Raw genomic sequence first — 26831 nt, 5'->3', positions numbered from 1 at the left:
GTGTGTCCAGCTGATGAACTCCACATTGCAATGTTTGGGGAAAATCAAGTTGTGAGCGGATGCTGCTGTGATATAAAAAAGCAGTTTACACTTCATATATTCCCTGCGCCTTCTGTCATGTGGCTTTGCAGTTCCGCTTAATAGAAGTAGATTATATTTCTCTACCCCATTGAAATTAGATTTCACCGTATTGTTGGCTTTGAGCCATGCAAAGCGGGAGGAAATGGCCTCCCTCCATAGTGGCCTCACACTCTTTGCATGTTTCTTCCCATCCTCCAGTGTTCTGGTGAACTGTAAGATGAGCAAAGCCCAAAGGGCCTTTCTCTTTAGCACAACCCATAACAAACACACGTGGCCCAGATGACCCACAGCCTATTCTGCAAAACAGCTTGGATGGCCCCATTTTAGATGAGTCGGTCTATAGCTGAGTTACTGCCCACAGAATGTAAGAGAACGATGCTTAGGTTAAGCTTAAAGTCTTGACAACAGAGAATATACATGCCCCTAAATATCACACAAAAAGAAAGAGGAAACACACCAAACTCGTCAGCTCTATGACAGTCATCAGGGTGTTCTCATTTTAGTAGCATCCTCTGCACTTCAGATCTTGAAAACAAAAGAAAAACCCACAGTATATTTTGCTGCATTGATCCATTAGTAGAGTTAAATTTTAGATAAACAGGCTTTGGGCATGTTAAATTTGAGAACTGTTCATGTGTGTGCAAAAGAATATTTTAAGGAAAAAATTGAGGGACATTTTAAAAAATCCAAAATCTTGTAATGGAGCAATCAGTTAGAATTTAAAGTGGCCATCCCCTTTTTGCATATAGATCATGGCAGTTGATTTCCTGTGTCAGTCTCTCTAGATTATTGGCACTAAGCTGTTTGGTCAAAAACAAATCCAGATGTTTCTATGAAGATATATTTTTGGATGAGATTAGCATATACATTGTTAGACTTTAAATAAAATATTTTTCTTCTGTATGTGTGCAGACTTCATCCAATCAGCTGAAATTCTTAAAAAAAGAAATGAGAGGCTCCAGAGAGAAGGCATTCTAACCCCAGAATTCAGAAAAAGGCTGATGCTCAGCCTTAATCTGAGAATCCTCTTTTTCCAGTGAATAGAAGTGAATGCACAGACCCAAAGCTATCCAAGGTGCTTAGAGTAAAGCATGGCGGAGGGGCTCAGCCCTGAACAAGTTGTGTATACAAACCCCTTACGGCTCTTTGAACATTGTGAAAGATGTGGTGGAAAGAACGTAATAGTCGGTATATAGGGTAAAATGTTGTGAAAGCCACTTTTCAAGCATGACATAGCCATGTGTGGTGGCTTGAAAGAAAATAGCCCCCATTGGGAATGACACTAGTAGGAGGTGTGGCTTTGTTGGAGTAGGTGTGGCCTTGTTGGAAGAAGTGTGTCACTGGTGGGGGCAGACTTTAAGATCTCCTGTCCTCAAATTACTCACAGTGTATAACTTCGTTCACTTCCTGTTGCCTGTAGATCAAGATGTAGAACTCTCTGTTTCTTCTCCAGCACCGTGTCTGCCTGCATGCCACCTGCCATGGTGACAATGGACTAAATCTCTGAACTATAAGCCAGCCCCAATCAAATGCTTTGTAAGAGTTGCCATGGTCATGGTGTCTCTTAACAGCAACAGAACCCTAACTAAGACAACCTGACAATCTGTTCACATTGAACCCCCACAGTTCAGCCCCCCAACAGTAGGCTATATGTGAGGAAGGAGATCACCTGGCTCTAGAATTTACTAATTTGTTGGCAAATGACTGATTGCAGGAGGGTGATGAGGCATAGTATCTAGTTGTATGTCCACTAATGAAGATACCAGGCTCTAATAGATAACTAGAGTAAAGAGATGGACCTAGTAAAACTCTGGAATACAAACAAAAAGTAATGATTATGGGGAAAAATTTGTAAGTAAAAAGTGGGGCTGGGATGTAGAAGAGGGAAATAAAACAGAGTATGGAGAAAGCAGCCAGAGTATATTATATACATGAAGAAAACTGTCAATAAACAAAATTTATTCAAAAAATCTTGCAGCCACACCTCTTCCCTTGGTCTGCAGCCGACTCACTCAGTCTACAGTGTTTGGGCCTCCTTGATTCCCAGGCATGTGAACCATTTCTTTAGAATCTCACTTTTTCTAGCTCTACATCTCTATTTTCTGTGAGTTATGTTTATAGCAAGGGTGAATCAGATAAATGTTTAAATATCAATCTAAAAATTGCCTAATCTCTCAATTTGGCCACATATGAAACACCTTTGATGCACATTTAAGAAGGGTGACCACTCAGCAGTAACTTTGGGCTGTTTATGCTACAGAAGGAGGCAGAATTCTAAGACAGCTTTCCAGATTCTTGCTCTGTGGTATGCATGTCTTATATGTCATTTCTCCTTGAGTGTTACATGCATCAAATGCATTAGTGATTGGCTCAAAGTCACAAGCAATGCACTGGTGTCATAAGGCAAACAATAAAACAACTTCCCTTTGGAGTCATTTAACTAAGAGCAAGTCTACTTCATTGTTTCTATGTCTTTTGTCCTCTGCCTGTCTGTTGCATGGGCTTGAATCCGTGCCTGCCTGAAGGTTGTCTTGTAGCTGTGTGACCCTGTGTCTGTCTGTGTCTTCTGTGTGTCTGTCCCTATCAAAGAGTTTTGCTCTGTCTTTATTGAACAGCACAGAAAGCATCCCATGGGGGAAGGAATGGGATACTTTACAGCAATCTTTAACAGAGTTTACAATTGATTAAGTCAATGGCTCCATCTTATCCCAACTGATCCAAATAATAAATACCATTTTTATCAGCCAATATTAATAAATGTTGCATTCAAATGTTACTATAGATTTTAGAAGGTTCCTTTTAACCTCTGCATTTGCTATTTTCAGTAAATGATACACACACATTGTTCTTCCTCAGAGGTATGAAAGAGTATATGATTTAAAATCACAGCTATGTATCAGCTTAGATTAGAAAAGTTGATTACACAGGAAATTTAAGGCAAGTAAAATTGGTTGTTACAGTGTTCTCTTAAAGGTAGTTAAAACAAGCAGTCTGGAAACGCAATGGGATAGCAGTGACTTTAAGATGTATTATTACCTCTCTGACTGTGAGGTTCCACAAAAGTTCCAGTCTTTTATAATGTAAGAGACATTTTCATCATATAGTATTGCACACAGTGTGATCTGACCTGCTGAGCCTTAAGTAAATTCCAAAGAGAGAAATCAGTAAGTCAGAAAGATTTCTCTTATTAGAGGTCTTATGAGTTTGGAAGGAAACCCTGGGCTGCTGGGGTTGTCTTTCTGTATGCTGTGAATATGTTGCTCTGATTGATTGATAAATAAAATGCTGGTTGGCCAGTAGCCAGGCAGGAAGTATAGTATAGGTGGGCTAAGCAGAGAAAAGAATTCTGGGAAGTGGAAGGCTGAGTCAGGAGACACTGCTGGTCACTGCCGCCACCATGAGAAGTAAGATGTAAAGTACCGGTAAGCCACAAGCCACGTGGCAACTTATAGATTAATAGAAATTGGTTAATTTAAGATATAAGAATTAGATAGCAAGAAGCATGCCACGGCCATACAGTTTATAAGTCATATAAGTCTCTGTGTGTTTACTTGGGTCTTAGTTGCTGCAGGCCCTGGTGGAACTGGAGAAATCTCCAGCTGCATATGACATGTGTACGCAGTCATTCAGTTGTGAATGTATGGCGGTCAGATATAGATGTCAGGAGTCTCCCTCTATTGGACTCAACCTTACATTGAGACAGGACTTCTCATTAAGCCCCAAGCTCACTAGTTTTGGCTATATTGGATGACCACCATCCTCCTCAGAGCCATCTATTTCCTCCTTTCAACACAAAAGTGTCAGGTACACTAGGCCATGCCTAACTTTTATGTGAGTACGGGGGATTTAAACTCGTGCCGTCCTATTGCACAGCAAGCTCTTGTGCCCGCCAAGCCATCTCCTTTGCCCTCCCAGGTGACATCTTGATTTCATCCTTTGAAGCCCTGAGCAGAGACTCTCTCTAGTCATGTCCCTAAAAAGCTCCTTGCCCACAGGAACTAAGATGATAAATATGTGTCCTATTGAGCCACTGATTTGGGATTGACTTGTGACATCTTAACAGACAACAAATACAACTACTGATGGAAATGTTAGAAAAATCCTCCATCTCATCAAATGAAGCATGACGTGTAAGAACATAGAAATTGTCTTGGCCAACTTCTTCACATTAAAGAAGAAGGTCCAGATAAATGAAGACTATGATCTGCTGTGTATCTAATTTAACTACGTTATTGACCAGATATCTCCTGGGAAACAGACCAATAGACTGTACATAGGTATGGATGCTAGAAAGAGTCAAATGATTAATTCTAAGAACTATGCTCTTGTGATTATGGAAGGTGGCTTCTAGAAAATCTACCTATACACACAGGAAAATCTACTGTCACTAGTCACATTAAAGGCCATCTGTTGTCAAATTCATTTTTACTTGGAAGAGATCAGACCTCTATTTAGGTCATCTGCTGATTGGATAACCCTCTGAGCCCATTCATCCCTCCTCCCCAGATAAGTTTGCAGATGTTGAGACAGGGTCTCACTATGATCCTCTAGTTGGCCTGAAAGATGCTATGAAGAGTCTCAGGAAGGGAGTGAGAGGAAAGCAGGAAATATTCTAAGTGTTTGTATTTGTGTACCCTATATGTACTAGTTCTTTCTAGCTGATGTTCAATAAGCCTGCCTCTAAGTAACATTCTTTATCTCTTATTCTAAAGACTTCATAGACAAAACAAAGTGGTAAATCTACAGAATTATGTTTAGATAATTCAAGACAAAGCCAAACTAAAAGTCTTTCCATGCATTTTCTAGGTATCTCTAATCAAAGAGGATTTTTGGATTCCTTCTTCTTCTTCTTCTTCTTCTTCTTCTTCTTCTTCTTCTTCTTCTTCTTCTTCCTCCTCCTCCTCCTCCTCCTCCTCCTCCTCCTCCTCCCTCTCCCCCTCCCTCTTCTTCTTTAATATCCATAGGATTTTCAGTTTCCTTCATCATTTGGTAAGGACAAAAAACTTTAATAAATGTTATGCATGTGTCCACAGGATACTATGACTCCAGTTCAGATTTAACCTTATCTTTGGCAAGGAGACATCGCTCTGTATTTCAGTCCACTAGACCCCTGCCCATTTAGTTTCAAATGGAGGATGAGCATTACACAAATTCTGGATGGGGTAATTAATGTGGCCTGGTAGAATATCAAATTAGAAAAATTAACAGAACGTCTGATGCAGGTGATTGATGACATCATTTGACCCATCTGGTTGCTGGTCTTTTATAGAGTTACCTCCACTTTTGTAAGTTCTGGTGCTGTTATCTGCCACTCCAGAAAAGGAAAAAAAATACATTAAATGCTTAGAATATTTTCAGTAACTTATTGAAAACCTTTAACCTTGGGTTTACATTATCAATTTTATCAACTAACTTTTTATGGTTCTATAGTAATGGCTAAGAAAAGTTTTTTAGTTGCATTTAAATTGTGTCAAGTTGGCCAGGTGGTGGTGGCACATGCCTTTAATCTGAGCACTCATGAAACAGAACCAGGTGGATCTCTATGAGTTCAAGGCTAGCCTAGTCTACAGAGTGAGATCCAGGACATGCACTCTGTCTCAAAAAACCAAAAAAAAAAAAATTGTGTCAGGTTAAATCTTGATTCATAGATGAAGTTAGAAAAATACTCAAAAAACAGTTGACCAACTTTGCCTTTCTCTTTCCATAAAGCTATTTTAGTTTCTACACCCTGTTGTTAATTCAGAGATCAAAGATTCCAACTGCTCTAGAGTTCAGATTCATAGATGCTTAAAAAGAAGAACAATACTCTGGTTGGTTTTCTAGGTCTCTGTACTGTTAGTACCTTCAGAATGGCTCTGGAAATGAGAGGGCCAAGGGTGCAGAACAGGGCATCTGAGCAAGGCCTTCTTTTTCAGTCCTTCCAACCTCCCCATGCCCTTGTGCCCACTCTCATTTCTCTCCTGAACAATTGCTCCATGTTACATCTGCCCCACTTCAGACTAAAGCTGAAGAATTCTTTCTGGTGCAGAAACCCACAACCAAACATTGGGTGGAGCTAGGGGAACCCCAGCAGAAGAGGGGGAGGAAGGACTGCAGGAACCAGTGGGGTAGAGAATACCATGAGAACAAGGTTTACAGAATCAATAAGCAGGGCTCAAAGGGGCTCACAGAGACTGAAGCAACAATCATGGAGCCCGCATGGGTCTGTGCTAGGTCCTTTGCAAAAATGTAGTGGTTGTTTAGCTTGAGGTTTTTGTGGAACTCCTAACAGTGGGAGGGGTGTGTGTCTCTGACTCTTTTGCCTGCTCTTAAGACCCTTTTCCTCCTACTGGGTATGAGGGTTTCTGCCTAGTCTTATTGCATCTTGTTATGCCAAGTTAGGAGATGTCCCTGGGAGGCCTGCTCTTTTATGAAGGGAAACAGAGAAGGAGTGGATCTGTGGGAGAGGGGAGGTGGTGGTGGGGAACTGGATGGAGAGGAGGGAGGGGAGCACATTGTTGGCATGTATTGTATGAGAGAAGAATAAATAAAAAGAAAAAATTCTCCAGGATCAGTAGTAGATCCTGTCCTTTACTTCTATGTCCTACAAATGTTCTTTCAACAATAACAAAAAAATTCTTGCGCCGGGCGGTGGTGGCGTACGCCTTTAATCCCAGCACTCGGGAGGCAGAGCCAGGCGGATCTCTGTGAGTTCGAGGCCAGCCTGGACTACCAAGTGAGTTCCAGGAAAGGCACAAAGCTACACAGAGAAACCCTGTCTCGAAAAACCAAAAAAAAAAAAAAAAAAAAAAAAAAATTCTTGCTCTGGGCCGTGGTGGTGCACACCTTTAATCTCAGCACTCAAGAGGAAGAAGAAGACCAATCTCTGTGACTTCAAGGACAGCCTGGTCTACAAAGCAAATTCCAGGAGAGCCAGAGCTGTTACAGAGAACCTGTCTGGAAAAACAAAACAAGCAAACAAACAAGATTCTTGCTGAAGAGAAAGCTGCTACAGTGCAGAGGCAGGACATCCAATTAGGAAGCCCAATCCTATGTTAGAGTCTTTCTTTGCTAGTGTCACTTCTCTAATTCTGGCCCTGGCAGCACAAAGTTGGACAACTACTCCGATGATTTATGGGGACCACAAGGAAACACCCTGTGTCCCCCATCTTCCTGTATCAATACTGCTAGTTAAAATACTTACTTGAAATGATCTGGTCTGTACTCAGGGGCCCAATCATCTCCTTCATTTCTCTCTGTGTCACTTCTGTTTGATAGACTGCTTTTAGCAATTTGCCATGGAACGTCACCTTCCTATTCCTAGGCCTAAAGGAGTCACCTTCGAAGCCAAGGAAAATAATCTTTCAAAAATATAAAAGTATTACAGAATGATGCTGGGTCAACTCATTCTTTATTGATTAAACCAATGCAAATATTTTGCTTGTCCATATTCTGTGTCACTTACATGGATACTATACATCTCCAATGTTGTTGGTCATAAGTACCAGTGAAAACTAGGAATAGTTTTCTTCTTTCCTATAGGTAAAACACTCCACTCAAAACCACAAATGTGTCTACTATGCTAGATGTTTTGCCTACTTTATTCCACAAGTTGAGTACAAAGGCTTAACTGATAGACGCATCTCAGATTGTATCGTGGGGCAGAGACGGAATTAAACAGTGAACCATTATAAAAGATTTTGAAAACACGGGAAGTATTTTTTTTTCTAGCAGTAAAGGGCAGGGCATGAAAAACTTCCTTTGTGAGATAAAATGAATGAATGCAGGTGACAGTGACAGGTATAAATTAAGATCACATTCTTCAAATTCTAAGCTTCAGTGAAACAAATGTAGCATTCACTGGGGACCTTTATTTCACTCGGTGCCTAGGACAGAGAGGGCACCTAGTAAACACTATTTTAAAGGACATAAATAGATGCTGTACTTACACACAGGCAGACAAAGGCTCACCATGCAGTTACCAGTCTATAACATACATGAAAGACCACATTCCTCTTGATTTGGGTCTAGTTTCTATTCACAATGTTACTAAATAAATATTAAAAGCAAATCACAAGACACTCAACATTTCTAAACACAGAGTAAAAGACCTGTTAGTTCAGAGGAACTGAACCAACCAGTGCCTGCAGGAGCCCTCCGGGGACAGCTTCCCCCCTTCCCCTCTCTCCGGTTGGAGTTACAAAAGTGGAGCAGTTTCTGTGTCTACGTAGCGTTGAATCATTTTGGGATAGAAACGTCTTTTAAAGGCTGCCGGTGCAGCAGATTGAAGCACTCGCTGCTGTGGGACCACGTTGCAGCTGTTAAACAGCAACTGCAAAGGCCCAGGCCGGTAAGAGATGCAGGCTGGGAAAGAGACACGGGCCAAGGGAGACAAGGACTTCTGCTCTAACCAGCAGAAAGACAGGGTGGGAGGGGTGCGTTGAAGCAGCCCTCGTCTGCGATTGCAGAAACAGGCAAGGCATTCATATTCAGGGGAAATTTCATCTGGCGTCTGGCCATGGGTATTTGGGGCTCAATCACATCAGACCTTTCAATCAGAGTGAGTGACTTCCCTGCAGAAATTAATATCTATAAAGCAATCATAAGAGCCTGTCTGGGGAATAGACACTGGAGGAAGACGAACCAATCCAGCATCAGCAATCTTCACAAAGACTTCTGTCACCTTGACTTCTGGCACAGCCCAGTCGGCGGGTTCCTACCTGCCCACATTTGTAACAGTGAAAAGTCGGGGTTCTCCTAAGTGAATCAAATAGCTTGAATGTAATCTTGCCTTGATTTGAATATTTGTGTTCAACCACACAGCTCCCTTTTGGTGATCTTGGCTGTCTATGAAATGGTTGATTGACAGCAGAAAACTCTTTCTAGCTCCAGCATGTCTCTCACCTGTGTTGTCTACGAGTCTGTAACTTGCCCTGACATAATAAGGGTTCAGAGAAGAAGCTATTCTGGCAAAAAGGCATGCATGGAAGCTGCTGTCTATTCATGAAGGTCAGACTGAGGTTATACACCTTTTGCATTTGAGAGGAACTCATTAATCCATTATGGACAAGGCACATTATGCTATAAAATTAATATTTTATCCAACAAACAAAAATATTGTCATTTTAGAAACTGGCCTTTGTTTTAGGCACTGTTAATATTGCTGTGAGGTGACACCATGACCATGGCAACTCTTACAAAAGAAAGTATCAAATGTGGGGCTGGCTTATATTTCCAGAGGCTTCCATTATCAATCTATTATTACCATGGCATGGAGCACGGCAGTATGCAGACATGGTGCTGGAAAAGTAGCAGAGATGGAGCTATATCCTGATCTGTAGGTCAAGAGAGAGAGAGAGAGACTGAGCCTTGTGTAAGCTTTTGAAACCCCAAAGCCTACCCTGAGTAACAGTGACACATTTCCTCCAACAAGGCCACATGTTCTAATCCTTCTAATCCTTCCAAAGAGTTCCAGTCCCTGGTGACTAAGCATTCACATATATGAACCTATGGGAATTCTTATTTAAACTACCATACTGTTTAGTAGTTAAATGGTCTTTATCTAAGTGATAATGACATTAGTCTATATTCTCTGGTTCATTTACATGTTTAATGTGAAGAATTACCATCTATTTAACCATAACGAAAGGAAGATACTTTAGACACATTTGTATATTGATTTTCTCTGGTCTGTTTCCTCTTACAACACTTTGTAGAAGGTTCAGATACATCAATTAATATGCCTTTTTCTCCTTGGTGCCTTGGTGTAAGATTATCAAAGAAGTTCTCAATACTGTGCACTGGAAAGATTGAACAATTCGATGAAGATTTCTGGGGCCAGGTCAGTCCTCTGAATCAGAGGCCCTGGTTCCCTTTCAGTAAGCTTTGCTACATGATGCACCCTAGGCTTTCAGAATTCCCTCACGCCAGTAAATTTTGCTTGAGTGAGAGAGATCTGGCAGTAACCCAGAGATTTCTGGCCCAGAGAACCAAGCCATATTTCAAGTAGAAGCTTTGTGAACCTATACACTTAAAAGTGCAAATTTCCAGTATCATATTGGAGGAATTTATCATATTAGTAGTTTATTGGCACGGCTGATTAGGTATTATAAGATACATGATTAGCAAAAGGGATGTATGTGTTCCCTTGGGTAAAGTCTGAAAATGATAGAACATCACACCACTGCAAACCCTGCATTGCTGTGGCTGTACATCATAGGAGGCCTTTCTATCTCGTTGAACATGGAGACAAAGAGCTCACCAGCATCCTGATCCTATGCCTGTCAAATACGGCTCCTTGTGTATATTGATAGCAGTGCTCAAGTAGTTTGATAATATTACTACCCTGGAATAAATGAAATCAATTTTAAAAAGATGGCCGTATTCCTAAGCCTAACTATCAGACTAGTGAAACAATAGACCCCAAGAAACTAGACACCCCCCACCCCCCAGGAATCACATACTGGGAGAAGAAAAAGGCTGAAGCTTGGCATTAGCCAGAGCAGTAACTTGACTTCTAGAAAGAGATTTCACACAGTCCTGACAGCTTGTCAGACCACCTTGCTGGAGAGACTAGAACCCAGACAAGGAGGAGGGTACCATACCTGAACCAGGACTGCGCAGATGTGCATATCCCTTGCTCCATATTTAAACTTTAAGACATGAAGATGGACTTGAAGCTGGGGTCACTGGATCTCCTTATCCCTCTTCCCTGAGCCACCACATTGAAAGAACCTCCTTTTCTGCATTTTTACTATTAATTTGGCTCTGTTATCAGATGTCTCCAGGACAGGTGGCTGAACCCAATGGCTTCTGGGAGTATAGATTGTGACCCCAAATTCAGTATCAATAGAGAACTCTGGAAATTTTGGTCTATTACTAGTATATAATCAAATAAATCTTTTTGAAAAGTGTTTTTAAAAAAGTCAGGAGTTTTTATATAAATAACACAAGAAATCAGACATCAGCTCCAAGATAGCCCAGACCTCCCCTCCCCTGCTACAGCGAGTGTGGCGGCTCTCATCCTCCATTTCTACTCTAACCAGTGTTGATGATGATGGCCTCTGGCCAGAAGCAAGTCTGATTTAATTAAGTTGAGGTGAAAGTACAATGTGAAGAACCAGAAAGGAATTTGTTGAGCTCTAGAAGGCTGACATCACATTTTGAGGACAGAAAAAAACCTTGACAAGAAGTGTTTAATAGTCAAATCACAACATAGCATGTTCCGTGAGTGGAAGTCTCTGACTGCGGGAACACTGACGGTAACGTGCAAGCTTGGGACAAGGAAAGAGAGGTTAGGGAGTCACCCCCAGTCTGGGGAGGTCATTGCTTTTTGGAAGCACAAAGATGTGTAGTGCTTATCAGCTCAGAATGAGACAAGCTAGAGCTTGAAATTGGAGAGGCGAGGACTGCAAGCAGGCCACCCATCCGTCTTGTAAACACAGGAGATATGTGGCTCTTAGAGTCACAAGTCAGTTGACGGAAGGAGCGAAAAGGGGGACACAGAAGAACATGTGCATTGAAGACTAGATGAAGGACGAGATGCCTGGCATGAGCAGCCCTTCCCAGCACACGGAAGTCCTGGCGTCCAGATGTGCATAGCATCAGCAAACTAACAAACACATAAAAGAAGAAAGGAAGAAGAAGTTTTACTCACATTAGACAGGCAGTCAAACGAGGACCAAGACAACCAGGCAAGGTGCTGGATCAGATGTCCTTTGTCTAGCCTTGTTTTGGAATCCACTCCTCCAAGAACTGGCTTCCTGCCTACTTTGCCAATGGACAAACTGCCTCTCCCCTCACAGAGTTCTCAGACACTTCCCTATGCTTGTCCTTTTATAAACAAAAAAATGTGGTCACCAAGCTGGAGAAAATACAGCAGCAACAAAGAGAAAGATCAAACTTAACAGAAAGAAAGTGATTCTGGAGGAAACCCAACTAATTCAGAAGTTAGGAGGGCAAAAACTGTAAACAGTTCTAGAGAAGATGTGCATCCATAAAACAACAAATAACGTTAAAAAGATAAACAGGGTGATGTTACTCTGGTTTCTTTCTCAGCCCATTTATCATTTGTATATAGGAGGGCTACTGATTTTTTTGAGTTGATCTTGTATCCTGCCACCTTACTAAAGGAGTTTATCAGCCGTAGGAGTTCCCTGGTAGAATTTTTGGAGTCACTTATGTATACTATCATATCATCTGCAAATAGTGAAAGTTTGACTTCTTCCTTTCCAATTTGTATCCCCTTGATCTCCTTTTGTTGTCTTATTGCTCTAGCTAGAACTTCAAGTACTATGTTGAATAAGTGTGGGGAGAGTGGAGAGCCTTGCCTTGTTCCTGATTTTAGTGGAATCGCTTTGAGTTTCTCTCCGTTTAATTTGATGTTGGCTTGCTGTAAATTGCCTTTATTATGTTTAGGTATGTTCCTTGTATTTTTGATCTCTCTAGAACAGTGACTGATGGAGGCAGATGCAGAGATCCATGGCCAGGCACCAGGCTGAGCTCCGGGAATCCAATTGATGAGAGAGAGGAGAGATACTGCAGGCGAGGGACGTCGAGATCATGATGGGAGGACGCGCAGAGATGACTGGCCACACTAGTGGAAGCCCGTGAACTGTGGACTGGTGCCTGTGGAGCCCCCATGGGACTGGACTAGGCCCTCTGGATATGGAAGACGGTTGTTTGGCTTGAAATGTTTGGGGGGCACCCAGGCAGGGGGATCGGGATCCGTCCCTTGTGCATGGGCAGGCTTCTGGGAATCCGATGCCTGTGGTGTGATGCCTTGCGCAGCCTTGGTGCAGTGGGAAGGGGCTTGGACCTGCCTAGGCTCAGTGTGCTGGCCTCTGCTGACTCCCCATGGGAGACCTTGATTTGGGGGATGTGAGGATGTGAGGTGGCTTGGGAGAGAGGGCTGGGGGGGTGGGAAGAGGGAGGAAGTGGGATGTATGGGTGGTATGTAGAGTGAGTAGAAAATTTCTTAATAAAGAAAAATAAAATAAAAAAGATAAACAGACAGAGAATAGTAAAAATTGTCGAAACCCAACACTTGCTAAAAAGAAAGAAAAATGTAGTGAATGAAGGAGTAGGAAAAGATTACCCAGTACATCTAGGATAAACATGGGAAAAAATTGAAAACACAGAGAAATGTCTCAGACATTCATGTGTGCCTAGTGCAGTGACTGTATTATTATTATTATTATACCCATGTTTACACCTAGTATCATATTGCCCAGAAATTTCAGAACAACAAAGAGACTGTTATCCCAGCAGTCGACAATGAAGCAATCAGGGCATCAACAAATAATACAGACGGCCTTGATCATCTGCTCAGCTGTTTCAGGTGCTGCAAAGTGTCAGAACAAGGCCTTCAAAGTTTTGAGTGAAATGCGTTTCCAGCTTAGAATCCCAACGATGTTAAATCATTTTTAAAAACCACACATTTTTCAGAACTTCTAAAACATAAGGCCCCTGAAAGATGCCTTCTGCTGCCATTTTGTCCTTTAAAAAATAATTTATGGGGCTGTAGGGGTGGTCTATTGGCTAAGAGCTCTTACAGCTCTTGCAAAGGACTTAGGTTTGGTTCCTGGCACCCAAGTCAGGTGGCTCAAAACCTACTGTAACCCTAGTTCCAGAGGATCCAATAACCTCTTCTGGCCTCCGCTGGCTCCTGCATGTGTGTGGTGCACATACACTCCCACATGTAAAAATAAGTGACTAAATGTTTAAAACTATTGATTATTGTATGTGTGAGTGTGGGCACATGTGTGTCATGGTGCACATGTATGTGGAGGTCAGAAGACCATACTCATGAATGGATTTTCTTCCTTTGGCGGGTTCCAGAGATTGAATTTAGGTAATCAGGTTTGCCTGGCCAGCATGTTCACTGGCTGAGCCCTCTCACCGCCCCTCTCCTGCTGTTCTTAGAGCATGTTGAGGATATATGTTATCTCACAATGATTAGACATTAACCCCAGACAGAGGGAAGCAAGATGTAAGAGACAGATGACCCAGCCTTGCAGAGGACTGAGCAGGAAGCCGTAGGATGAAACCAGATCCCATGCAGCAGGATAATGAATAGCTTAGAAGAAAGAGTGAAAGAAAGAAAGAAAGAAAGAAAGAAAGAAAGAAAGAAAGAAAGAAAGAAAGAAGGAAGGAAGGAAGGAAGGAAGGAAGGAAGGAAGGAAGGAAGGAAGGAGGAAGGAAGGAAGGAAGGAAGAAAGAAAGAAAGAAAGAAAGAAAGAAAGAAAGAAAGAAAGAAAGAAAGAAAGAAAAGAAAGAAAGAAAGAAAAAGAGATTTAGTGCTACCCTCGTGATGTTAAAAGATGTGAGTGGGCAGGATGCAAACAAAGTAAGGGGACACCAGGGCATCGTCAACATAGCACACACAATAAGAAGCAAACTGTTGTGACAGTACCCTGTTTGGTTCTGCAATCAACACTGTTATGTTGTCATTGTGTGAAAAACAATGAACAACCTTCAACTTCAGTGCACAACCTAGAGATAGTTTACAACTGTTAGTCACTATGGTGGTCTGGAAGAAAATGGCCTCCAAAGGGAGTGGCACTATTAGGAGGCATGGCCTTGTTGGAGTAGGTGCAGCCTTGTTGGAGGAAGTGTGTCACTCTGGGAGCAGGCTTTGAGGTCTCTTTTCTCAAGCTTCACTCAGTGTGACAGTCAGTCGACTTCCTGTTGCCTAAGTCAAGATATAGGACTGTCATATAATCCCTCTTCCTTCTTTCAACTGGACTCCCAGAGCTTAGCCTGGTGCTTGGTTGTGGATGTCTGCATCTGCTTCCACCAGTTACTGGATAAAGGCTCTATGATGACACGGTAGTCACCAATCTGATTATCAGGGTAAGCCAGTTCAGGGGCCCTTATCACTATTGCTAGTAGTCTAAGCTGAGGTCATCTTTGTGGATTCCTGGGAAATTCCCTAGCACCAAGTTTCTTCTCCCTTACCCCATAATGTCTCCCTCAATCAAGATTTTTAAAAAAAAGGAAAGAAAATGTGTTGAAAACATCTAACATGTTAAATAATATTGTATCATGAAAAATTCTTTTAATAAACTTATTTTGTTTAAAAAAAAAAAAGATGTAAGACTCTCAGCTCCAACACCACATCTGCCTGCACGCCACCATGCTCCCCACCATGATGATAATGGACTGAATTTCTGAACCTGTAAGCAAGCCACCTCAATTAAGTGTTTTTATTTACAGGAGTTGCCATGGTCGTGGTGTTTCTTTACAGAAATAAAATACCCTAAGACAATTACATACAATTAAAGCTCTTACTGGTGTGTGAACATAGACATTTGTTTAATTGCTTTTACTGAATTTCCCTCTTGTAACATCACAAGTTTTCAGAAGGTGTCAGATAAAATAAGAACAAATTACATGTAAAGTATAAGATTTATGGATAAAGCAGAATAATATGCTATCATACTTGGCAATGTAAATATATAGGTATGGATCCTTGGAAGTATGGAAGAATCCTGAATCATAGTTAGAAAATGATGTTTACAGTTTCTTGAAAAAAAATTAACAAAGGCTCCTAAGAGAAAGACAAAAATGTGCAGGATAAATGTGTAAATGAGTTAAATTTTGTAAGAAGGTACATTGTAAGAAGCTAATAATGTGATTCCAGTTATTGAATGAAAAGCTAGCATATCCTTTGGTTCTACTTCGAATTTCAAACCTACACATGCATTACTTTATGAAAAATGCTTATGAGAAGAAGTAAAACCAATCTTTAAACAGTTCACATTGTTGATAAAAATCTCAGGAAACTCAGAGTCAGGAGATTGTAAAAATTATAAAGAAATAATATTTTCTGAATAAGGTTGAAATGGACTCCAAGCCCAGAGCTAAAGTTTACTTTGACAGATGAAACTAAGCAAAAATAAAATCACATGTACCTGACAAACAAGTGAATGTTTTTTAAAGATTTATTTTTAATAGAGTAATTATTATTTATGTGTGTATACCATGTATGGACAGGTACCCATGGAGGCCAGAAGAAAGCATAAGGTTCCCTGGAGCTGGAGCTACTGGTGGCTGTAAGCCATCTGTGTAGGTTCTGGGCACCAAACCAGGGTCCTCTGCAGGAACAGCAAGTGCTCTTGACCGCTGAGCCTTGTCTCCAGACCCACAAGCCAAGTTTCATGTTGATGATGATGCTTTACTTCTATAGACTTTGGACAGCATCCTGTGCTTTTAGGAGGCGTGTTCAACACTGGATTTGTGCTCTTACTGGAGATCTGTTCTGTGCTCTGTTCTCCTGGGCTTACTTCTCCGATGGCTCACTGGGAGTATGTGGGCACTATTAGTTTTTCTTCTCATGTTTGTAAAGGATGAGTGTGCACAAGTCAGTCCCAGAAAGGCCCCGGACCTCTCCTGAGAAGCTACTAATGACTGATCCTGTGAATGTTTTTTGTTTGTTTGTTTGGTTGGTGGGTTGTTTTCTGTTTATTTGTGTTAGAGAATATTATTTTTTAACATGTATTGCTTTTGTTTATGTTGCATTTGTTGAACTTTGTGAAGCTGCGTTACTGTGCCTGTCTAAATCACCTGATGGTCTAATAAAGAACTGAACAGCTAATAGTAAGGCAGGAGAAAGGATAGGTGGGGCTGGCAGACAGAGAGAATAAATAGAAAGAGAAATCTGGAAGGAGGGGTTTGAGGAAGTAGTCAGAGAAAGAGGAGGACATCAAGGGCCAGTCAGCTACTACACAGCAAGACACAGAGTAAGAAATAATGAAAGGTATACAGAAATAGAGAAAAGTAAAAGCCCAAAGGCAAAAGATAGATGAGTTAATTTAAGTTAAGAAAAGCTGTCAAGAAACAAGCCAAGCAATGGTCGAGAGACAGCCCGAACTGACCTACTCTGGTGATGGGATGGCCAAACACCCTAATTGTGGTGCTAGAAACCTCATCCAACTACTGAGGGATCTGGATGAGAGATCCATGGCTAGGCCCCGGGTGGATCTCTGGGAGTCCAATTAGCGAGAATGAGGAGGGTTTATATGAGCGAGAATTGTTGAGACCAAGGTTGGATAAAGCACAGGGACAAATAGCCAAATGAATGGAAACACATGAACTATGAACCAATGGCTGAGGGGTCCCCACTGGATCAGGCCCTCTGAATGGGTGAGACAGTTGATTGGCTTGATCTGTTTGGGAGGCATCCAGGCAGTGGGACCAGGTCCTGTGCTCATTGCATGAGTTGGCTGCTTGAAACCTGGGGCCTATGCAGGATCGCTTGGCTTGGCCTGGGAGGAGGGGACTGGACCTACCTGGACTGAGTCTACCAGGTTGATCTCAGTCTGTGGGGAAGGCTTTGCCCTGGAGGAGATGGGAATGGGGGGTGGGCTGGGGGGAAGGTGAGGGGGGCGGGAGGGGGGAAAACAAGGGAATCCGTGGCTGATATGTAGAACTGAATTGTATTGCAAAATTAAAAAAAAAAAAAAGAAAAAGAAAAAGAAACAAGGCAAGCTAAGGCTGGGCATTTATAATTAAGAATAACCCTCTGTGTGTGATTTATTTGGGAGCTGAGTGGTGGGCCCCCAAAAGAGCAAAACCAACCAACAACATGTTTGTTTGCTTTCTTTTAACTAAAGAACTATAGAATAGTTGTTTAAAATAGTTCTGCTTGCTTTAGTAAATTTTATCCATGCTTCTCAATGGGTGTTTTACAGAACCTGTATTCTTTGGAAAGATGTTTTATTTCTACTTTTTGGTTACAGTCTTCTGGAAATTTATCATCATTTCCAGTTGTTTGAATAAGCCAGAGTTATCGATGCTAAGACCATAGTGACCTGCCAAAGCCAACCAGAATTTTCAAAAAAAAAAAAAAAAAATCCCACCTCAGGAGCTTTAGTTGGATGCCTCGGAATCATGTTCTTCCTATACATGCCCTCTAGGAGGTTAGCTAAGAAATACTTCTGCTGTAAACTCTCTGACTCCGGTCTCTCTCTTAAATAGCACAGGAAGGGTCACATGAAGTTTGCAACTTTAATGGAATGCGAGGTTGTTAAATATAAATATGAAGTGCTTGGGAAATGATTTTTATCAGTGGCAGATGGTTATTTTCATTTGCAGTGTGAATCCTGATCTTGCCTTCTTTTTCTCTCCATCACTGCTTTAGCTGGTCTTCATGCTTGAGACTTCAGGAGACTTCAGAGGAGTAGGGGGAGCTGGCGGCTGGCTTCAGGGCGGCTGGTTCTGTGGCTGAGTTCTATGGGTTCAGAAACAGACATTATTCAGACATCAGGATGGAAGAGGACAAAGAAAGGTCAAGAATATGAGGTCACTGGGTACCAGGAGGTCAGGGATATAAATGGGAGGGTGAGGAAAGAGTCTGAATTTCCTGAGCTTTTGGAGGGCTTGGAAAGACCTTGCTGTGGAAGAAATTAGAGGTTATCACAATGTTTTAGGCAGAATATAAGGGATTTTTAAAATTGCCCTCCATTGAGATTAGATTGTATGGAGTAAGAAGGGTGTCCCCTCACACTACTATACAGACCACTGTTGCTTGGATCAGGAAGATGTTGGTGAAGGGAATGGAAGGTAATTGGATTCTTGGTCTTTTGAAGATACTGTCAATGGGATATGCTGATCATTTGAATGGGGGGATGTAAGTGCAAGAGAAAAGCCTGACATAGTGGTCCATGTCGGTGGTGATGTATGGTGTACCCTAATAAATTTGCTGAAAGACCAGAGAGACAAAAGAACAAGCCATCTCTGACCTCTAGGACTCCTCAGCTTGAAAGAGCTCTCTAGACTAAAGGCCTCTAGTCAACAGAGGTTCCTCAGCTGAAAAGCCTTTAGCTCCTGTCTCCTCACGACTTACGTACCTTTCTCCACCCATGTCATTTCCTGTCTCAGCTTCCCCAGGGCTGGAATTAAAGGTGCGGCCACCACTGCCTGGCTCTGTTTCTGTCCTAGACTGAGTCCATCACATGTAGTCCAGGGTGGCTTTGAACTCACAGAGATCCAGACGGCTCTCTGCCTCCCAAATGCTAGGATTCAAGGTGTGTTCCACCACTGCCTGGCCTCTATGTTCAATCTAGTGGCTTGTTCCCTGATCTTCAGGCAAATTTATTAGGGTACACAATATACCACCACATGTCTGTAATTCCAGCACTTTGGATGGAAAGGTGAGAGTGTCTATGTAAATTCCAGATCAGTCAAGGCTAAATAGTAAGTCACTTTATCAAAAGATGAGAAAGAGAGGGAGGGGGGACAGAGACAGAGAGAGAGAGAGAGACAGAGAGAGAGAGACAGAGACACGGAGATAGAAACAGAGAGAGACATACATACAGAGACAGAGAGAAAGAAAAGAAGGAGGAAGGAAAGGAAGAGGGAAAAGAGAAGAAAGAAGAGAAAAGGAGAGAAGAGAAGAGAGAAGGGAAGAGGAAAGGAATTCAAAGGTCATGACCCCTGAGTAAGTAAAATAATAAAGTTGCAATTTGCCATGATGAAAATTTGGAGGGCTGGTGGAGAGAGCAGGAATTAAGTATAATACACATTGAACTTGAGAACACTCACACACATACAGAAGAAAAATTATTATGTAAAAGTATTCAATAAATCAACTTACATCTTTAAATATTCATTTCTTAAATCGAGCTAACAAAGATTGAATATCACAAGATAAATTTATAGGTAGATAATGATCTTGGATCTCACATAGAAAGATGCTGTAACTATCTGCTTTGTTTCTGTTGAATTAACAACTGGTAAGATTTCTTAAAAGAGCCTCCAAATCAAGCATAATAGTGGAGCCCAGAGATAAAATCTTCTGTCCTTGTTCTCCAAATTAACACCAAGAAACTCAAAGGCCTGAGGGATCTCGCTATCAGATCCTTCATTGTTACAGTACAATGTGTCATGTCAAAATCCCGGCAGACGTTTTCACAAAGCATATTTTATACCCGACTTGCCCTTGAGCGGTCAGATAAGCGTCCCTCCCTGAAGCCACCTGTAAAGTCAGATTAGATAATTCTTAACAGTTCGACTGTACTCAGGTGTGCTGGCAAGCACAAACACAAAAGAAAATCCTTGGGTTATTTCCAAATGTTACTTGTTCTTTGTCTATACAAGCCGAAGGAACTATTAAGAAATAAGAAAAGAATTAATCTGTTCATTTTTCTCTTTCCTGAAGATTTTTGATTTTGCATTTTGGAAAAGGCCTTGTGTGTTCAGTTCTGGGCACTTCCGTAGTGGGGGCAGTGTCCTGGAGATGAGCTGGAGGGCCGAGCCCTGAAAATTTTCCACCGTAACCCTGGCATGTCTCTCGTCCCTGGATGATTCCTCGCCCACTTCTCTTGCAAAGGACTTTATCCCGTGATTTATCTCCCTCGCCACTCTTAAAGACCCCTGATGTCACAAAGGCCCAGATGGTAAGAACAAACCTCCACGTATTTCTGAAGCCAGCACCCTTTGGATGGCCCTTCCTGATAAAGTTCCACAAGACTTTCTGTTCTCTTGCCCCGAATTAGACGCTCCCTCCTGGTTTTTAAGTGTGGTTGGAAATTTCCAAACACAAGTGCACGCTCACAAACTGACGAATTGACAGTTGTCCAGTGTCCCGTGGAATTCCATTACTCCACCCCACGGCTTCTCCTTTTGCTGCTGGTACAAAAAGAGGAATGGACGGGATGTATTAGGAGGTGTGCACTCCAAGGGGAAGGTGTAATGGACGTGAGGAGTGTCTTCACTATGCCTGGAAGGAAGGAAACGGTGAACGACTTGAGTAGCTTGATGCACAGAAAATTCAAAAGCATATAATTGTGAAACGTAGACAGGAGACAGACTCTGTCTGGCCTTGGACAGCATGGGTGGTTGACAAAAGCTCCCTAGTCGGATAGGAATACAGTAAGTTAAAGCAAAGTGAACCAAGCTGAGATTACGTTTCATAGGTACAAAGTTCTTTGTTTTCCTAAGATTTATTTTATTTTTACTTCTGAGAGTGAGGATGTATCTCTGCATGGGTATGTGCATGTGAGTAAAGGTGTCCATGGAGGCCAGAGGGGTGGGATGTCTCAGGAGATGGAGTCACAGGAGGTTGACAGCCTTCCAAAGTGGATAGTGGAAACTGAACTCCGGTTCTCTGCAAAAGCAATGTGGGCTCTTAACTCTGTGCCATCTCGAGCCCTGATCACAGAATTCTTTGTCATAAATATTCCTGCAGCACCAGCATTTAGTCTGACTGCCAGAGTACATTTGCGCAGTAAAATGTGAAGCCCCTGGGATGATTTCTAAGTTAGAACAATGGAGTTGCTGTAATGGAGCCTTAACTATCAAACTGAGGGAACACAGAGGGAAAAGGAGAATAAGGGGAGTCCATTCCTCTATAGAACCAGGTGAATGGACATGGTGACCATGAATGGAGACTAGAGCTTCTGGGGGCTCTTTATGTGGCACAGTAAAGAACAGAAGTGGGACTTATACACACGGGAGCTAAATGTGGTGTCCAAGTGAGAACTAATAAAAAGAAGAGCTCAAGGACAGAACTTGACTGAAATAAGGAGGCATCATTGTAACTCCGGCATCTAGTACTGTGCCTGGCACCTGGTAGCCTATCAGAAGGAGATACAGCCTAAAGGCTGGATTATTGCCAGATTGCTCCCCAATGGGCAATGTTCCTTCCCTTGGCTATTGAGATAGACTGTTGGCAACAACTTGTGAAAAGGTGAATGCTGGAGAAGGCGAAGCTGGGGAGGTGTGCTGAGATCACGGCAGCTGAGGTTTGCAGCCGTCCAAACTGCTCTGCAGCCACCCAAAAGGGGCAACAGGGAAGCAATGTGTGTAAATCATCACTAGTGAGATCCTTTCTCAAACCCAGGGTGGTGGTGTTTTCCATTTGTTTATGTTTTTAATGAGTAATCATTTGTCAAAATTATCTATGCACCATAAAACACTCCACGACTTCCATTAATTTAAACCAGAGGAAATTCTCGGGAGGTTTCCACAGCTTTCCTTTATCGGTTGCTGGGATGAGCTGAGGGTTACCCAGTGCTTACATAACCTTCAGGGTGGAGTCTACACAGAGGAAAAGTGACTCCAAGGGCAGTTTGAGGGGATTCCAGCAGGCTGGGATATAGGATGATGCCTTGATTGGGGGTTGAAATCAAGGGCTGTTTGCAGCACTCATTCTGTTCTCTGTTAACTCTTTAAATTCTTTAAACTTAGACAATGAACAAACAAATAAGGAAGCAAACAGACGCAAGTGAACCCTGTGGGATTGCATTTCATAGAACATCCAGGAAAAGGGTTAGAGAGAAGGCTCTGTTAAGAGCACTTGATATTCTTGTAGAGGACCTGGGTTCTGATCCCAGTGCCCACATAACAATTTACAGCCATCTATAACTTCAGTTTCAGGGGGTGGGTTACCCTCTTTTGGTTTCTGCAGTCACCAGACAAGCATGTGATACATAAGCATACGTGAGGTCAAACACTCACATACATAAAAATAAATACCTGAATTACAAGTAAGCATATACAGAAACAAAAAGGATTCCCCCTTTTACATGAAAATACCAGTTTAGGAGTGGACATGGGTCGGTGACGAGTTTTGTAAAGCAGTTTGCTTACTCAAATAAAGGTAAACAGTATTTTTGCACCCGTATTGCTATACCACCTCTCATTCGGAAGTGTGTATTGTTTCACATCTGTTAATTCTAAGTTCCCTTTATCGTAACATTATGCGAGCCAGAGGGAATACAGGACATAACAAGGAAACAGTGTCTTCCAGATATGAGACTGAAGCACATATCAACTCACAGAGACTGTGGCAGCACACGCAGGACCTGGACAGGTTCAAGCCAGATGGGGTACCAGAGCTGAGAGGAAGCAGTGGCCATGAAATTTCATCCCTAACCCAGAAGCTATCTCCAATGGACAGCTGCTTACAAAGGGAAAATTGCTTTTTGCCCATGGAGTCCCACTGGGTGTATTAACCACAGTGCAGGTAGATATTGACCACCCCATGGCCAGCATTATCAATGATCTTTTTGTAGACTTTTTATCTCATATTCATTTGTTTGGGCATTGTTTTTTGTCTTACTGGTCTTTTGTTTGTATATTATGGCTTCTTATTTTGTGTTTTTATGAGTTTTGCTCTGTGTGTGTGTGTGTGTGTGTGTGTCTTTGTGTATTTCTTGTGTTTTCTCTTTCTTTCTCTTTTTGTTGTTTTGTTTGTTTGCCTGTTTTTCTTCTAAAAAGAGAGAATGAAAGGACACAGAGTTGGAAGGGTGGGTAGGTGAAAAGGATCTGGAAGGATTTTGGGGACAGGAAACCATGATCAGAATATTTTATATAAAGAAAATGTATTTTCAATAAAAATATATATTAAAAAAGAATATTTATGCCAACCTCCCCTGCTGACACCAATGCATTCAGAACCATCCTGTTTATTCAATTCTTAGTTTTCATGAATGAATAAATCTCTTTCCCTATTTTAGTTGTCAAAATTAGTTGAAACCAATTTTCTTTTACTTGTAACTACAAAAGAAAAAGAAAAGAAAAGAAAGACAAAGAAGAAAGACTTTTTCCCAACTCTCTAAACAAAAGGCAAGGAAAGAAAACGAGAATGTAACTGGGTGGTGGAGAGCTGTGATTAATCAGATAGATTCAACAGATTTCATTGGAAAAGATTTATGAGAGACAGGTTGACCTCAACTCCCAAGAGTCCCTAAGAGTGCAGAGGTCACTGGAGAATGCAGGAGTCACAAAATGAAGATGCGCTAAGAGCAAGAGCACATAGCAACATTTTGAAGAACAAAGGCTTAGGATTTCCTTCAAAGTGGTTTTATATTTATTTCCCACAGAGAATAATGAACTGTCAACTCTTAGTCCACTAGGCTAAGCTGTATTCTCAGGGGACAGGATCCCTTCCAGGACAGAAGGCAGGCAGACAGATAATTTCTCTGGTAGGAAAAGCTGTGTATATCACAGATCCTTGTGCTCCTGATTCTCCTGCTTTTCCCACTCAATTGCTGGCATTACCAACATGTGCCACCATGCCTGGGTTATGCTGTGTGGGGATGGAAGCAGGGCTGTGTGAATGCTAGGTAAGATTATTAGCAATAGAGCCATATCTCCAGCCTGATACTGTAGCATGGTCTAGGCTATACTCTGCATACTTGAAAAGTGTGCAGTAGAGAGAAACATTCTGCCATTATCAATTCATGGAACATTCTTTAGGGAGTTTACATACTCTTTATGTGTGTTTCAGAGGAAAACAGAAAACTTACCAAAATAAAACTTTATATTCAAGTAAAAGAAGGATAGATGTAGAGAAGCAAATTCTGGTCACAAACCACCAGACCCATAATTTTACACTCTGCAAGCATCTAAATAAGCAAAATCATGAAGTGTAAACACTGCTGATAAAGGACTACCACAGAGTTTAGTAGCCTTAGGGAGAAAAGACCACGTAAATACTGTTTTTTTTTTCCCTTTCACCAAAGAAACATTCTCTGAAGTTTATGAAAAAAAAGTATTATTTTTAAAGAAATTAAGCAACAGCTCTCTAATTTCTCATTGAACATAATTATTATAAATAGAGACATGAATTTAAGAAAATAAAGATGTTTGAAAATCAAAAGCATCCATAATTCCAAGCAAAGGGTTTAGTTTGAGTAACCGAGTAGGATTTTAGGAACTAATCAACAAATACAGCGTGCACTTACTCAATCGTGAAGAGTAAGCAAATGTGTTCACTGCTCAGCATGGCTATTGATTCACCGAATGGTCCTCTTTTGTATATTTGAGCCCAGAGCTGTATTTTTTTATTGTCAGATCATATAGAAATAAATCTTCATTTAGAAAAATAAAAAACAGTTAAGACATCTTCCTGTTGACAGCTGTAACAGCAGGCACACCTAACATCAGTTCTCATGACCGCAGCTGGCGAGGCAAGGGATATTCCTGCGAGCATGACCCTAGAGGCGCCTGGCTGGCATCCTCCAGCCATGCCACCCCTTTCCCACTTGCCACGCTCATCTTTCTTCTTTTGGTCATCCACCTCCTCATAGCTGATCCCCCCCCACCGCCCCGTGTACCTCAGTTTCTCTTTCCATTCCAGCTGCTCCCTGTTCCAATCTATTTTATTTTCAGTCTCTGCAAGAGAGATCTTCAGCTTGGTGCTCATCTTGGTGGAGTGAGGGTGGCAGGATCACAAGAATTCTCCGTGAGGGATTTGTGGCATAGGGACCATTTAGAGCAGCATGCCTTCATACTCCTGTATCACACTCCTTTATCTGTTATCCTTTCTCTACTGTGGCTAAGATAGTCGTGAACAAAGGTTTTCAGAGCACTTAAGAAACGAGAAAAAATTTAAAGACGTTGCAAACTGTTCACTGAGCTTAAGGAATAAGCTAAAAGTGGGCTTCAATACTGGAATCATTTCCATCTTTAAAAAAAAAATGAAAACCAAAACCTTTCCCTTCTATGCTTTCAAGCCACAGACCTATTTCCCCTCAGTGCCTAAAGGAGTCACGTGAGGTAACTATTACCCGTCTTCTGTTTACTTGCCAACTTATCTGATTTGTTTGTGGTGTCAGCTGCAGGCAACTGCAGCTGTTGTGAAGATCACCACTGGAGTTACCAGATATGACGAACAATTTCATATCTACCGTTATGTGCACACTATCAAGAAAATTAATTCCAGATTTGGAAATAGACAAGAGAAGTAATCTACTGGTTTTTCTCTCAGTAGTTTTGTCTGTTTCCTTGGTTATTAGATAAGTCTATAAGTATATATACATATATATATATATATATTTCATTTTTATTGATCATGCTATTTTGCAACACAATACTGGTAGAAATAAAAGTAATATTAGTGCAAAAGACTTTTGGCTAGGAGAAATGTAAATGATCCTTGCCGCCTACAATAAAAATTGATTTGGCTAAGAATACATGTAGTTGATTTATATCAAGTATAACAGATAAGCCAAACTTTACAGTTTTTTGTCTCATAAGATATTAACCAGTTTTCTATTCAATAGCAAATTAATTTCACTATGACGTTGACTTAACCTCTGAACTATAGATTCTCCATGAAACAGTCTAAACAGCATGTTATTTCTCACCCCAATACGTTAATAAATTCTTTGGTTTTATAGGTCTTATATGTTTGTTTTCCTGAACACCACACCTTTGGATTTCTCTAGAGTGCTGTGCATTACTCCCATCATGCTACAGGGCCTCTCAAACTGCCTCCTACGACACCCCGTCTCCCTGTCTTTCTCTTGGCCACTCTTTAAATTTTGTTTGCTACATCTTTCACTTTTATTCACTGTTTAGTCATTTGAATTCCTTGGCACTTGATTCTTAATTTTATTCTCTCACTAAAATTCTTTCACAAAATGATTTTGTGAATTCTCTGGAATTCATCTATATATTGTAACTCATCAATTTACGTCTCGCTTAGTTATTTCTCTTTGAAAATCCACAAATCGACACAAAATGTCTATTTAGAATAAACATACATGATGTGTCACAAGGCTGTGCTGATGAACATAGACTCATATCCAAAGGACTTAAATCACCTTGGAGGAATACGTGACTAGGCCATGGTAAAATACAATTTTAACTTTAGTATTTGTGCTAAAATAGACTGCACATTTACAGTGACTAGGATCTTTTTGTCTATTAGATATAGTGTCTTCTTCCTCTTGATGATAGTGAATAAATGTAAAAATTGCAACTGTTATATTTGTCTACTTTTATAATCCCAGTTGACTGATTAATGTCTCTATTATTTC

General features: G+C 41.3%; 1 pseudogene; it reads right to left on the bottom strand.

Moving 5' to 3' along the window:
* The window catches only part of LOC128113187 (ferritin light chain 1-like), a 31979-nt pseudogene extending 6766 nt beyond the window's left edge, over positions 1 to 25213 (bottom strand).
* Positions 25214 to 26831: the final 1618 nt, after the last annotated feature.

The sequence above is a fragment of the Peromyscus californicus genome, unplaced genomic scaffold (assembly GCF_007827085.1).
Source record: "Peromyscus californicus insignis strain IS unplaced genomic scaffold, ASM782708v3 Scaffold_18__1_contigs__length_77618521, whole genome shotgun sequence".
Taxonomy (NCBI): domain Eukaryota; kingdom Metazoa; phylum Chordata; class Mammalia; order Rodentia; family Cricetidae; genus Peromyscus; species Peromyscus californicus.
Note: the sequence above shows the minus strand (reverse complement) of the source record. Positions and strands in the feature narration are given on the sequence as shown.